Source organism: Oncorhynchus keta, chromosome 37 (genome assembly GCF_023373465.1).
Source record: "Oncorhynchus keta strain PuntledgeMale-10-30-2019 chromosome 37, Oket_V2, whole genome shotgun sequence".
NCBI classification, from domain to species: domain Eukaryota; kingdom Metazoa; phylum Chordata; class Actinopteri; order Salmoniformes; family Salmonidae; genus Oncorhynchus; species Oncorhynchus keta.
Window position 1 is genome coordinate 19,844,454 of NC_068457.1, and position 13,884 is coordinate 19,858,337.

The following is a 13,884-nucleotide window of genomic DNA, read 5'->3' on the forward strand; positions in this document are numbered from 1 at the left end:
TTCATTTATTAAAGACATGAGTAACCACTACGCTGCATTTCGGTCCGACTCTTTCTACAAACGAAGAACGCCGTTACAGTATATACATTTGAGATGATTAATGCAAAATATTTAAACATTATTCAAGTGACTAGTGTTCCATTATTAAAGTGGCCAGTGATTTCAAGTCTATGCATATAGGGAAGCAGCCTCTAAGGTGCTAGTGATGGCTATTTAACAGTCTGATGGCCCTGCGATAGAAGCTGTTTTTCAGTCTCTCGGGTCCCAGCTTTGATGCACTTGTACTGACCTCATCTTCTGGATAATAGCGGGGTGAACAGGCAGTGGCTCAGGTGGTTGTTGTCCTTTTCCCCCCTCTTTTTGGCCTTCCTGTGACATTGGGTGCTATAGGTGTCCTAGGGGGCAGGTAGTTTGCTCCCAGTTATGCGTTGGGCAGACCACACCACCCTCTGGAGAGCCCTGCTGTTGCAGGGCTAATATTCTGGGCTAATAATGTAAGAAATAACACGTAAAACAAAATACTACAAAGTTGCCCTATCTGTCAGAGCCATTACGTTCCATTCAACAGCACTCTGTAGGGTATCACCATGGTGTAAACGGAGGGCAGCTATTTTCCGTCCTCCTTTGGGTGCATTGACTTTAATACAAAACCTAGGAGGCTCATGGTTCTCACCCCCTTCCATAGACTTACACAGTAATTATGACGACTTCCGGAGGACATCCTCCAACCTATCGGAGCTTTTGCATCATGAACTGACATGTTGTCCATTCAATCAAAAGACCAGAGAATTAATCTAGAACTGAAAGAATTAGCTACAGCTAGCTAGCACTGCAGAGGAAATTTCTTCCAAAATTAAGGAGAAGCGCAGAAAGTGTGAGAGATATTTTGTTGCATTTTTATTTTTTTCACTTACGCTAGCTAATTTAGCCTACTCAACAATCTGACCTAAACAGACGCGCAAGAGCCATGTTGTTTCCCTGTGAAATGACGAGAATAACTAGGGCAAACCAGGTGAGAGGGGTGTGAGAGGGGAGAGGGGGAATGGGATGGAGGATGTATAGACCACTGTGTTTCCCATCAACCCTAGGGCACAACAGGAAATTACATTACTGTTCAGAAAGGCAGAAACTTACTACATATATAATATATAGCTATATTCTAAGGGCTATATGTATCATGAAAACCAGATTGTCCATAGCTTTTGCCCATGCTCATCAATAACATAGTCATACTACTGTAATAATCTGCAAAAAATAATATGTTGTCAGTGATGATACTGTTTTTTTTATTTCACCTTGATACTTTGTTTCCTGTCTTCGTTTACTCGGCAGACTGGGGTTGTCTCTCAGTTCCCAGTGATTTTTCTCACCTTCCAGATTAAGCTAATGAGACTCAGCGCTTTGTACCAGGAAAATCACCACTGTCATATGATAACAGTCTTATTTTTGACGAGTGTAAGTTGGAACCATAGAAAAAGAGTTTGTACATCTCAGTGGGACAGCCTGGTTTGTACATCTCAGTGGGACAGCCTGGTTTGTACATCTCAGTGGGACAGCCTGGTTTGGACATCTCAGTGGGACAGCCTGGTTTGGACATCTCAGTGGGACAGCCTGGTTTGGACATCTGAGTGGGACAGCCTGGTTTGGACATCTCAGTGGGACAGCCTTGTTTGGACATCTCAGTGGGACAGCCTGGTTTGGACATCTCAGTGGGACAGCCTGGTTTGGACATCTCAGTGGGACAGCCTGGTTTGGACATCTCAGTGGGACAGCCTGGTTTGTACATCTCAGTGGGACAGCCTTGTTTGGACATCTCAGTGGGACAGCCTGGTTTGGACATCTCAGTGGGACAGCCTGGTTTGGACATCTCAGTGCGACAGCCTGGTTTGAAAAAAGGCTAAATATATAAGTCCAAGTGTCACAAAAATATCCCACTGCCAAGAATGTACAGTACAAAATGCCTCAACAAATGCAAAAACATTTTCTTTGATTTCTGGTTCTCTTAGTCCTTTTCTCTCCCTGTCTGACCCTGCATGCTGCCCAGTACTTCTAGAAACCTCTGGAAGTCTCTTCTCCTCTCTGTCAACCTTGGCACCTGAACGCAGCCAGCATCACAAGTGACACGCTCCTTCTGACTCCCATCTCCCCCCTGCTCGCCACCGCTCCCTCGCTAGCTCGCTGCTGACTGTTTGTTTAGGAATCTGGGCTCGAACATTTTATTCCATCGACCATGCTCGCTATCAACACACAATTATCTGGGTTAATCATGTGGAACAGTGGCAAATTCACCTGGGGCTTAGGAACTAATGACATTCTCGTCTGGCCTGCTTTAGTGAAATGGCCTAGCACCTGCAGCAGAAACGGGGAGATTGCCAAAGAAAATGTGGTCTCATTTCGTCCTCCTTCCCCTCCACTCCTCACCACCAACCTCCCCCTCCCCCACCTTCCGACTCTCTCTCTCTCTCTCTCTCTCTCTCTCTCTCTCTCTCTCTCTCTCTCTCTCTCTCTCTCTCTCTTCCTCTCTCTTCCTCTCTCTTCCTCTCTCTTCCTCTCTCTCTCTCTCTCTCTCTCTCTCGCTTCCTCTCTCCTGTACATATTAATCTCTTTCAGGTTTCCCTCTATTGTTTTGTTTCTCTTGTCTCGCTTTTCATTCCACATCTACAGACACTCCACTGTTCATCTTCAAAGGCCAAATTAATAGAGCCAGTCATATCAAATCAAATGTAATTTGTCACATGCTTCGTAAACATCAGGTGTAGACAAGCAGCCCTTCCCAGCAATGCAGAGAGAAACATGTAGAAATAATAATAACACAAGGAATAATTACACAATGAGTAAAAATAACTTGGCTAAATACACCAGGTGCCAGTACAGAGTCTATGTGTTGGGGTACGACGTAATTGAGGTACATATGTACATATAGGCAGAGATAAAGTAACTAGGCAACAGGATAGATGATAGACAGTAAGCAGCAGCTTATCTGATGAGTCAAGAGAGAGTGCAAAAAGAGTCCATGCAGATATTAAGAGTAGCTATTAGGTTACTATTTAACTAACCGTTTAGTGTCTTATTGCTTGGGGTAGAAGGTGTTCAGGGTCCTGTTGGTTCCAGACTTGGTGCATCGGTACCGCTTACTGTGCCGTAGCAGACTGAACAGTCTATAACTTGGGTGGCTGGAGTCTTTGGCAATTCTTTAGGGCCTTCCTCTGGCACCACCTGGTATAGAGGTCCTGGATGGCAGGGAGGGATGCCTCTGTAGAGCCTTGTAGTCTGATGCCAATTGCCGTTGCCATACTAAGCAGTGATGCAGCCAGTCAAGATGCCCTCAATGGTGCAGCTGTAGAACCTTTTGAGGATCTGAGGGCCTATGCCAAATCTTTTCAGCCTCCTGAGCTCCTGAGGGGGAAGAGGTGTTGTCGTGTTAGTATATGTGGAACATGATAATTCCTTAGTGATGTGGACACTGACGAACTTGAAGCTCTCGACCTGCTCCATTACAGGCCCGTCGATATGGATGGAGGTGTGCTCGGCCCTCCGTTTCCTGTTGTCCACGATCAACTCCTTTGTCTTTCTGACATTGAAGGAGAGGTCGTTGTCCTGGCACCGCACTACCAGGTCACTGACCTCCTTCCTATATGCTGTCTCATTGTCGTCAGTGATCAGGCCAACTACCATTGTGTCGTTAACAGCTTTAATTATGGTGTTGGAGTCGTGTGTGGCCACACAGTCGTGGGTGAACAAGGAGTACAGGAGGGATTTAGCACGCACCCCTGAGAGGCCCACGTGTTGAGGGTTAGCGTGGTGGATGTGTTGTTGCCTACCCTAACCACCTGGGACGGCCCGTCAGGAAGTCCAGGATCCAGTTGTAGAGGGAGGTGGTCAGTCCCAAGGTCCTGAGCTTAGTGATGAGCTTGGAGGTCACTATGGTGTTGAACGCTGAGCTGTAGTCAATGAACAGCACTCTCTTCTAGGTGTTCCTCTTGTCCATGTGGGAGAGGGCAGTGTGGAGTGTAATAGAGATTGTGTCATCTGTGGATCTGTATGTGAATTGGAGTGGGGCCAGGGTATCTGGGATGATGGTGTTGATGTGAGCCACAACCAGCCTTTCAAAGCATTTCATGGCTACAGATGTGACTGCTACGGGTGATACTCATTTAGATAGAACACCCTGGTGTTCTTGGGCACAGGGACTAGGGTGGTTTGCTTGAAACGTGTAGGGATTACAGACTGGGTCAGGGAGAGGATGAAAATGTTAGTGAAGACACTTGCCAGCTCTGAGTATGCATCCTCGTAATCCGTCTGCACCCACAGCCTTGTGAATCTTATGAAAGTGAGATTACACAGTCATCCGGAACAGCTGGTACTCTCATGCATGGTTCAGTGTTGCTTGCCTCGAAGCAAGCATAGAAGGAATTTAATTGTCTGGTAGGCTCACGTCATTGAGCAGTGGCTTGGTTTCTCTTTGTAATCCGTGATAGTTTGCAAGCCATTCTACATTTGATGAGCTTCAGAGCCGGTGTAGTAGTCCTGTATTAACATGTTGACTGTTTGATGGCTTGCCGGAGGCCATATCGGGATTTCTTATAAGCATCCAAATTAGTGCGTATGTAATCCATTACTCCTGGTTGGGATACTTCTTGTTGGGCTCCCAAGTGGTGCAGCGATCTAAGGCACTGCATCTCACTGCTAGAGGTGTCACTACAGACAAACTGTTTCAAATCCAGGCTAAATCACAACCGGCCGTGAGTCCCATAGGGTGGTGCACAATTAGCCCAGTGTCGTCCGGATTTGGCCATGTAGGCCGTCATTGTACATAAGAATTTGTTCTTGACTTGCCTAGTTAAATGAAAAAAGTTGTTTTAAATATGACGTCGTCGACACGTGAATGCTCGGAAAATATTCCAGTCTGTGCTAGTGAAACAGTTCTGTAGCTTAGCATCCGCTTCATCAGTCCACTTCCGTATTAAGCGCATCACTGGTACTTCCTGTTTTGCTTGTAAGCTGGAATCAGAAGGATAGAGTTTACTAAATGGAGGATGAGGTAGAGCTTTGTATGCGTTCTTGTGTGTGTTGTAAAAGCTGTTCTATAGTTTTTTCACCTCTAGCTGCACAGGTGACATGCTGGTAAAAATGAGGTAAGATGGATTTTAGTTTCCCTGCATTAAAATGAACGGCCACTAGGAGCACCGCCTCTAGATGTGCATTTTCTTGTTTGCTTATGGCCCTATACAGCTCGTCGAGTGCGGTCTTATTGCCAGCATTGGTTTGTGGTGGTAAATAGACAGCCCTGAAAAATATACAGTACCAGTCAAAAGTTTGTAGACAGCGACAGTACTCATTCAGTACTTTATTTTTACTATTTTCTACAATGTAGAATAATAATGAAGACTTCAAAACTATGAAATATATGAAACATATGTAATCATGTAGTAACCAAAAAAGTGTTAAACAACTATATAGCTCATGGGAGAATGCCAAGAGTGTGCAAAGCTGTCATCAAGGCAAAAGGTGGCTACTTTGAAGAATCTCAAATATAAAATCTATTTTGATTTGTTTAACACATTTTTAACAAAGAGTCACACACCTCCTTCCTTAACCTTACCCGAAGCTGCCGTTCGGCCTTGACGATGCATAGAAAAACCAGCTAGATGTATATTATCCATGTCCTTGTTCAGCCACGACTCAGAGAAACAGGATATTACAGGTCTTCCGGTCCCATTGATAGTCTCAATTGGAGCTCGTCCAGTTTGTTCACCAGTGATTGTACATTCACCCATAGAACGGGGTGTAGAGGCTGTTTATTAACTCGGCAGGAAGCCTAGTGGTTAGAGCGTTGGTCCAGTAACTGAAAGGTTGCTAGATTGAATCCCCGAGCTGACAAGGTAAAAATCTGTCGTTCTGTCCACTGTTCCTAGGCCGTCATTGAGAATAACAACTTTGCCTAGTTAAATAAAGTTTAAATAAATTAATCAAATAAAAATGAACTTGCCGACATAGTCTCGTCAGGGAGCACGCTCGTCTGCCTCTCTTGTGCCGGGGATTAGGGCCTGATCTGGAATCAGCACTACATCCACAGCTTCTGCCTTGTTGAAGTAGAAATCTTCATCCACATCGAGGTTAGTGATCGCTGGTCTGATGTCCAGAAGCTGTCATGGGAAATGATGGCGGAAATATTATGTACAGTCGTGGCCAAATGTTTTGAGAATGACACAAATATACATTTTCACAAATTCTGCTGCCTCAGTTTGTATGATGGCAATTTGCATATACTCCAGAATGTTATGAAGAGTGATCAGAGGAATTGCAATTAATTGCAAAGTCCCTCTTTGCCATGCAAATCAACTGAATCCCCCAAAAAACCTTTCCACTGCATTGCAGACCTGCCACAAAAGGACCAGCTGACATCATGTCAGTGATTCTCTCGTTAACACAGGTGCGAGTGATGACGAGGGCAAGGCTGGAGATCACTCTGTCATGCTGATTGAGTTTGAATAACAGACTGGAAGCTTCAAAAGGAGGGTGGTGCTTGGAATCATTGTTCTTCCTTGATCAACCATGGTTACCTACAAGGACACATGTGCCGTCATCATTGCTTTGCACAAAAAGGGCTTCACAGGCAAGGATATTGCTGCCAGTAAGATTGCACCTAAATCAACCATTTATCGGATCATCAAGAACTTCAAGGAGAGTGGTTCAATTGTTGTAAAGAAGGCTTCAGGGCGCCCAAGAATGTCCAGCAAGCGCCAGGACCGTCTCCTAAAGTGAATTCAGCTGCGGGATCGGGACACCACCAGGACAGAGCTTGCTCAGGATTGGCAGTAGGCAGGTGTGAGTGCATATGCACGCACTGTGAGGCGAAGACTTTTAGAGGATGGCCTGGTGTCAAGAAGGGCAACAAAGAAGCCACTTCTCTCCAGGAAAAACATCAGGGACAGACTGATATTCTGCAAAAGGTACAGGGATTGGACTGCTGAGGACTGGGGTAAAGTCATTTTCTCTGATGAATCCCGGTTGTTTGGGGCATCCAGAATAAAGCATGTCCGGAGAAGACAAGGTGAGCGCTACCATCAGTCCTGTCAACAGTAAAGCATCCTGAGACCATTCATGTGTGGGGTTGCTTCTCAGCCAAGGGAGTGGGCTCACACACAATTTTGCCTAAGAACACAGCCATGAATAAAGAATGGTACCAACACATCCTCCGAGAACAACTTCTCCCAACCATCCAGGAACAGTTTGGTGACGAACAATGCCTTTTCCAGCATGATGGAGCACCTTGCCATAAGGCAAAAGTGATAACTAAGTGGCTCAGGGAACAAAACATCGATATTTTGGGTCCATGGCAAGGAAACTCCCCAGACCTTAATCCCATTGAGAACTTGTGGTCAATCCTCAAGAGGTGGGTGGACAAACAAAAACCCACAAATTCTGACAAACTCCAAGCATTGATTATGCAAGAATTGGCTGCCATCAGTCAGGATGTGGCCCAGAAGTTAATTGACAGCATGCCAGGGCGGATTGCAGAGGTCTTGAAAAAGAAATGCCAACTCTGCAAATATTGACTCTTTGCATCAACTTCATGTAATTGTCAATAAAAAGCCTTTGACACTTATGAAATTCTTGTAATTATACTTCAGTATTCCATCGTAACATCTGACAAAAATATCTAAAGACACTGAAGCAGCAAACTTTGTGGAAATTAATATTTGTGTCATTCTCAAAACTTTTGGCCATGACTGTACAATGAAAGTCCAAGTAGAAAAATATAAATAATTGCAGAATTGGTAAGTCGGCAGCTATCCACTGCAGCGTCCTCTTGTAGATTCCTCGCACCAATACCTTACAGTACCTATTATCTTCAGTACCATCACAGAACACATACACCACAGTACTGTCAGTCTGGAGAAACAGAGAACAGAAAAAGCAAATGTGCAAGAGGAGAAGAAAAGGAAGAGGAGAATGCGTTTGTGAGGAGAGGAAGATGAAGAAAATGTCTGTTGATGACACCGTGTCTATCACACTAACACACACACACACACACACACACACACACACACACACACACACACACACACACACACACACACACACACACACACACACACACACACACACACACACACACACGTTGCAGACGGACAATGAGTGAGCAGTGTGTTCTGTTCTCGCTGCATAATCAGGTGCTGATTGAGTGCAGTCAGTAGATCTCTCTCTCCAACACCATCTTACAGCCTTCTATGATGTCATTTCATATGACTTACAGGAAGTAGAACTCGATGCTCATAATTATATATCAATACCAACATATGTTTCCCATCTCCGCTGCCATCCATGTGTGAAATGGGTGTCTGACTGTTGGGGGGCTCATTATACTGTGGAGGCATCTAGTGTAGCATAGTGGATGGTAGGATAGCTACATTGGTCACACTGACTAACATGGTTATTCTGATAGCTACACCATTCCCTCTCTCCCTGGTCACACTGACTGGATAATCTCGGGGCGAGGCACTTGAGATGTTGTAGGATTTTGCGTACACCACAGATATTGGCTTTTGGTTATATTTGAAAATGATTGTATTTGATGTTAGGTGATAATGGAATCCTTCCTTCCATTTGGACTGTGGTAGGTCAATATGGTTTGATTACCCATTCACTGAAGTGGATGCGTATCTTCTTGTTTTCCTTCTTTTGGGTCTATTTAATGTCTTTGTCGTTAGATAAAGGCCAATACTAGGCAACTGCGAAGACTTGAGCTGTCATGGATATTTGGCTTACTTCCTGGTTAATTTGCTGTTATGTCCAAATAAGGGCAGAGGTCAATGGGGGTGACAACCATTAGAGTGTTTAGCTCTGCTGGTGAGAGCCGGTCAATGGAGGGGACAGGGAAGCTTAACCTCACTTAGACAGCACGACACAACACAACACAACACAGCATACATACATACAACAGCATGATGCTCCGTTTAAATTAATCCATCTGCATTTAAGCTTCTGTTCACATACATATGGGTGCATACAGATACACGCACACACACACACACACACACACACACACACACACACACACACACACACACACACACACACACACACACACACACACACACACACACACACACACACACACACACACACACACACACACACACACACACACACACACACACACACACACACACACACTGTCAGACAGAGACATAATAAGTGAATACCAAGTTTATACAGGGCCGTGTCATTCTTCAAGGTAATTGTAACAGGCACCCACAGTAATTGAATTTGGAGATTAAGGATGCGTTTTAGTCCACATAAGGAGCATCTGGAGAACACTATAGGGAGCCCTGTCTTTTTGCTCCAAAGTCCATGACGTGGCTTAATAGTCTCACAGAATTCATAAGACGCCCCTGAAGGCTCCATAATCTCTGCTTTTTTCCTGCTTAATAGGAGATAATACAAAAGTGTTGCGCCCGATGAATCAATATGCACCAGCGGCTTCAGTTTGATAATTAATACCCACGTTGGAAATAGATTTGTGATTTGGCAGGTCTCATAGTCTGATGCTGGAGCTCCTCTCTCTCTCCACCTCATCCTCTCTCTCTCCTCCTCATCCTCTCTCTCCACCTCATCCTCTCTCTCCACCTCATCCTCCTCATCCTCTCTCTCCACCTCATCCTCTCTCCTCCTCATCCTCTCTCTCCTCCTCATCCTCTCTCTCCACCTCATCCTCTCTCCTCCTCATCCTCTCTCTCCTCCTCATCCTCTCCATCCTCCTCATCCTCTCCCTCCTCCTCATCCTCTCCCTCCTCCTCATCCTATCCCTCCTCCTCCCCATGCCTCTCTCTCTCTTCACCTCATCCTCTCTCTCCTCCTCATCCTCTCTCTCTTCCTCATCCTCTCTCTCCTCCTCCCCGTGCCTCTCTCTCTCTCCACCTCATCCTCCTCCGCCCCGTGCCTGTCTCTCTCCACCTCATCCTCTCTCTCCACCTCCCCGTGCCTCTCTCTCTCTCTCCTCCTCCCCGTGCCTGTCTCTCTCCACCTCATCCTCTCTCTCCACCTCCCCGTGCCTGTATCTCTCTCCACCTCATCCTCTCTCTCCTCCTCCCTGTGCCTCTCTCTCTCCACCTCATGCCCTCTCTCCTTCTCCCCGTGCTTGTCTCTCTCCACCTCATCCTCTCTCTCCTCCTCCCCGTGCCTGTCTCTCTCCACCTCATCCTCTCTCTCCTCCTCCCCGTGCCCTCTCTCTCCACCTCATGCCCTCTCTCCCTCCCCGTGCCTCTCTCTCTCCACCTCATCCTCTCTCTCCTCCTGTTATGATTTGGGCATCTCCTCATCCTCTCTCTCCTCCTCCCCGTGCCTGTCTCTCTCCACCTCATCCTCTCTCTCCTCCTCCCGTGCCTGTCTCTCTCCCACTCATCCTCTCTCTCCTCCTCCCCGTGCCTCTCTCTCTCCACCTCATGCCCTCTCTCCACCTCCCCGTGCCTCTCTCTCTCCACCTCATCCTCTCTCTCCTCCTCCCCGTGCCTGTCTCTCTCCACCTCATCCTCTCTCTCCACCTCCCCGTGCCTGTATCTCTCTCCACCTCATCCCTCTCTCCTCCTCCTCCCTGTGCCTGTCTCTCTCCACCTCATCCTCTCTCTCCTCCTCCCGTGCCTTGTCTCTCTCCACCTCATCCTCTCTCTCCTCCTCCCCGTGCTTGTCTCTCTCCACCTCATCCTCTCTCTCCTCCTCCCCGTGCCTGTCTCTCTCCACCTCATCCTCTCTCTCTCCTCCTCCCCGTGCCTCTCTCTCTCTCCTCCTCATGCCCTCTCTCCACCTCCCCGTGCCTCTCTCGTGCCTCTCCACCTCATCCTCTCTCTCCTCCTCCCCGTGCCTGTCTCTCTCCACCTCATCCTCTCTCTCCTCCTCCCCGTGCCTCTCTCTCTCTCCACTCATCCTCTCTCTCCTCCGCCCCGTGCCTGTCTCTCTCCACCTCATCCTCTCTCTCTCCCACTCATCCTCTCTCTCCTCCTCCCCGTTCCTGTCTCTCTCCACCTCATCCTCTCTCTCTCCTCCTCATCCTCTCTCTCCTCCTCCCCGTGCCTGTCTCTCTCCACCTCATCCTCTCTCTCCTCCTCCCCGTGCCTCTCTCTCTCCACCTCATGCCCTCTCTCCACCTCCCCGTGCCTCTCTCTCTCCACCTCATCCTCTCTCTCCTCCTCCCCGTGCCTGTCTCTCTCCACCTCATCCTCTCTCTCTCCTCCTCATCCTCTCTCTCCTCCTCCCCGTGCCTGTCTCTCTCCACCTCATCCTCTCTCTCCTCCTCACCGTGCCTCTCTCTCTCCACCTCATCCCCTCTCTCCACCTCCTCCCGTGCCTGTCTCTCTCCACCTCATCCCTCTCTCTCTCCTCCTCATCCTCTCTCTCCTCCTCCCCCGTGCCTGTCTCTCTCCACCTCATCCTCTCTCTCCTCCTCACCGTGCCTCTCTCTCTCCACCTCATCCTCTGCCTCTACTCCCCCGTGCCTCTCTCTCTCCACCTCATCCTCTCTCCACCTCCCGTGCCTCTCCGCCCGCCAAGCCCTCGTTCTGCGGTTTCAGACCCGTATCCACATCCCATTGAACTAATCTCATTTTTTCAATAGCGTTAATGCTTTGACTAAAGCCTGTTATCTCATTATGGGGCCCACGATGGGATTTGATGGCATCCTCCTCATCCTCTCTCTCCTCCTCCCGGTGCCTCTCTCTCTCCACCTCATCCTCTCTCTCTCTCCTCCTCATCCTCTCATTCCTCCTCCCCGTGCCTGTCTCTCTCCACCTCATCCTCTCTCTCCACCTCCCCGTGCCTCTCTCTCTCCACCTCATCCTCTCTCTCCTCCTCCCCGTGCCTGTCTCACTCCACCTCATCCTCTCTCTCCTCCTCCCCGTGCCTGTCTCTCTCCACCTCATCCTCTCTCTCCTCCTCCCCGTGCCTCTCTCTCTCCTCCTCATCCTCTCTCTCCTCCTCCCTGTGCCTGTCTCTCTCCACCTCATCCTCTCTCTCCTCCTCCCCGTGCCTCTCTCTCTCCACCTCATGCCCTCTCTCCACCTCCCCGTGCCTCTCTCTCTCCACCTCATCCTCTCTCTCCTCCTCCCCGTGCCTGTCTCTCTCCACCTCATCCTCTCTCTCCTCCTCCCCGTGCCTGTCTCTCTCCACCTCATCCTCTCTCTCTCCTCCTCATCCTCTCTCTCCTCCTCCCCGTGCCTGTCTCTCTCCACCTCATCCTCTCTCTCTCCTCCTCATCCTCTCTCTCCTCCTCCCCGTGCCTGTCTCTCTCCACCTCATCCTCTCTCTCCTCCTCCCCGTGCCTCTCTCTCTCCACCTCATGCCCTCTCTCCACCTCCCCGTGCCTCTCTCTCTCCACCTCATCCTCTCTCTCCTCCTCCCCGTGCCTCTCTCTCTCCACCTCATCCTCTCTCTCCTCCCCGTGCCTGTCTCTCTCCACCTCATCCTCTCTCTCTCCTCCTCATCCTCTCTCTCCTCCTCCCCGTGCCTGTCTCTCTCCACCTCATCCTCTCTCTCTCCTCCTCATCCTCTCTCTCCTCCTCCCCCGTGCCTGTCTCTCTCCACCTCATCCTCTCTCTCCTCCTCACCGTGCCTCTCTCTCCACCTCATCCTCTCTCTCCTCCCCGTGCCTCTCCGCCCGCCAAGCCCTCGTTCTGCGGTTTCAGACCCGTATCCACATCCCATTGAACTAATCTCATTTTTTCAATAGCGTTAATGCTTTGACTAAAGCCTGTTATCTCATTATGGGGCCCACGATGGGATTTGATGGCATCCTGACATCTGTATTCATTTGCCTCGAAATTAGTCTTGACACACATTTAATGAAAAAACACTTGGAACAGTCGAGATTAGAAGTCAAGCCAAGTAGCTATCACAGGAGAGAAATATAATTTATTGTTTTGATTTTGGTTCCATTTTTGGGATTAATAATATTCTTTGGCATTAATGTTTATATTTTGTCTTGTCTTTTTGGTTTTAGTTCAATAATTTTCCATGTGAAAAAAGAGAAGACCTGCTGAGTGCCGACCTACTCCAGTAATCATGTACCCTGTGTCATTCTGTTTGTATTGTACCACAATTCTCTTTGTGAGAAAAAATGATCAGCCTCTCAGCTCCAACACGGACCCCAACCAATAGTGTGTTCCATTTCTGTATTGACAGCCACCTATCTTACCACCTCCTCCTCCCCCCTCCCGCCTCTCATCCCCCTAGTAGAGGTTGTATCAGTAGCACCCCCTCCTCCCCCTCCTCCCCCCTCTCTCCCCCTCCCTCCTCTCTTCCCCCTAGTAGAGGTTGTATCAGTAGCACCCCCTCCTCCCCCTCCCTAGCACCCCTCCTCCCTCCCCCCTCCCTCCTCTCTTCCCCCAGTAGAGGTTGCATCAGTAGCACCACCTCCTCCCCTCTCCCTCCTCTCTTCCCCCTAGTAGAGGTTGTATCAGTAGCACCCCCCCCTCCCCCCTCCCTCCTCTCTTCCCCCAGTAGAGGTTGTATCAGTAGCACCACCTCCTCCCCCTCCCTCCTCTCTTCAGAGGGGTTGTATCAGTAGCACCACCTCCTCCCCCCTCCCTCCTCTCTTCCTCTAGTAGAGGTTGTATCAGTAGCACCACCTCCTCCCCCCTTGCTCCTCTCTTCCCCCTAGTAGAGGTTGTATCAGTAGCACCACCTCCTCCCCCTCCCTCCCTCCTCTCTTCAGAGGGGTTGTATCAGTAGCACCACCTCCTCCCCCCTCCCTCCCTCCCTCCTCTCTTCCCCCTAGTAGAAGTTGTATCAGTAGCACCACCTCCTCCCCCCTTGCTCCTCTCTTCCCCCTAGTAGAGGTTGTATCAGTAGCACCACCTCCCCCTCCCTCCTCTCTTCCCCCTAGTAGAG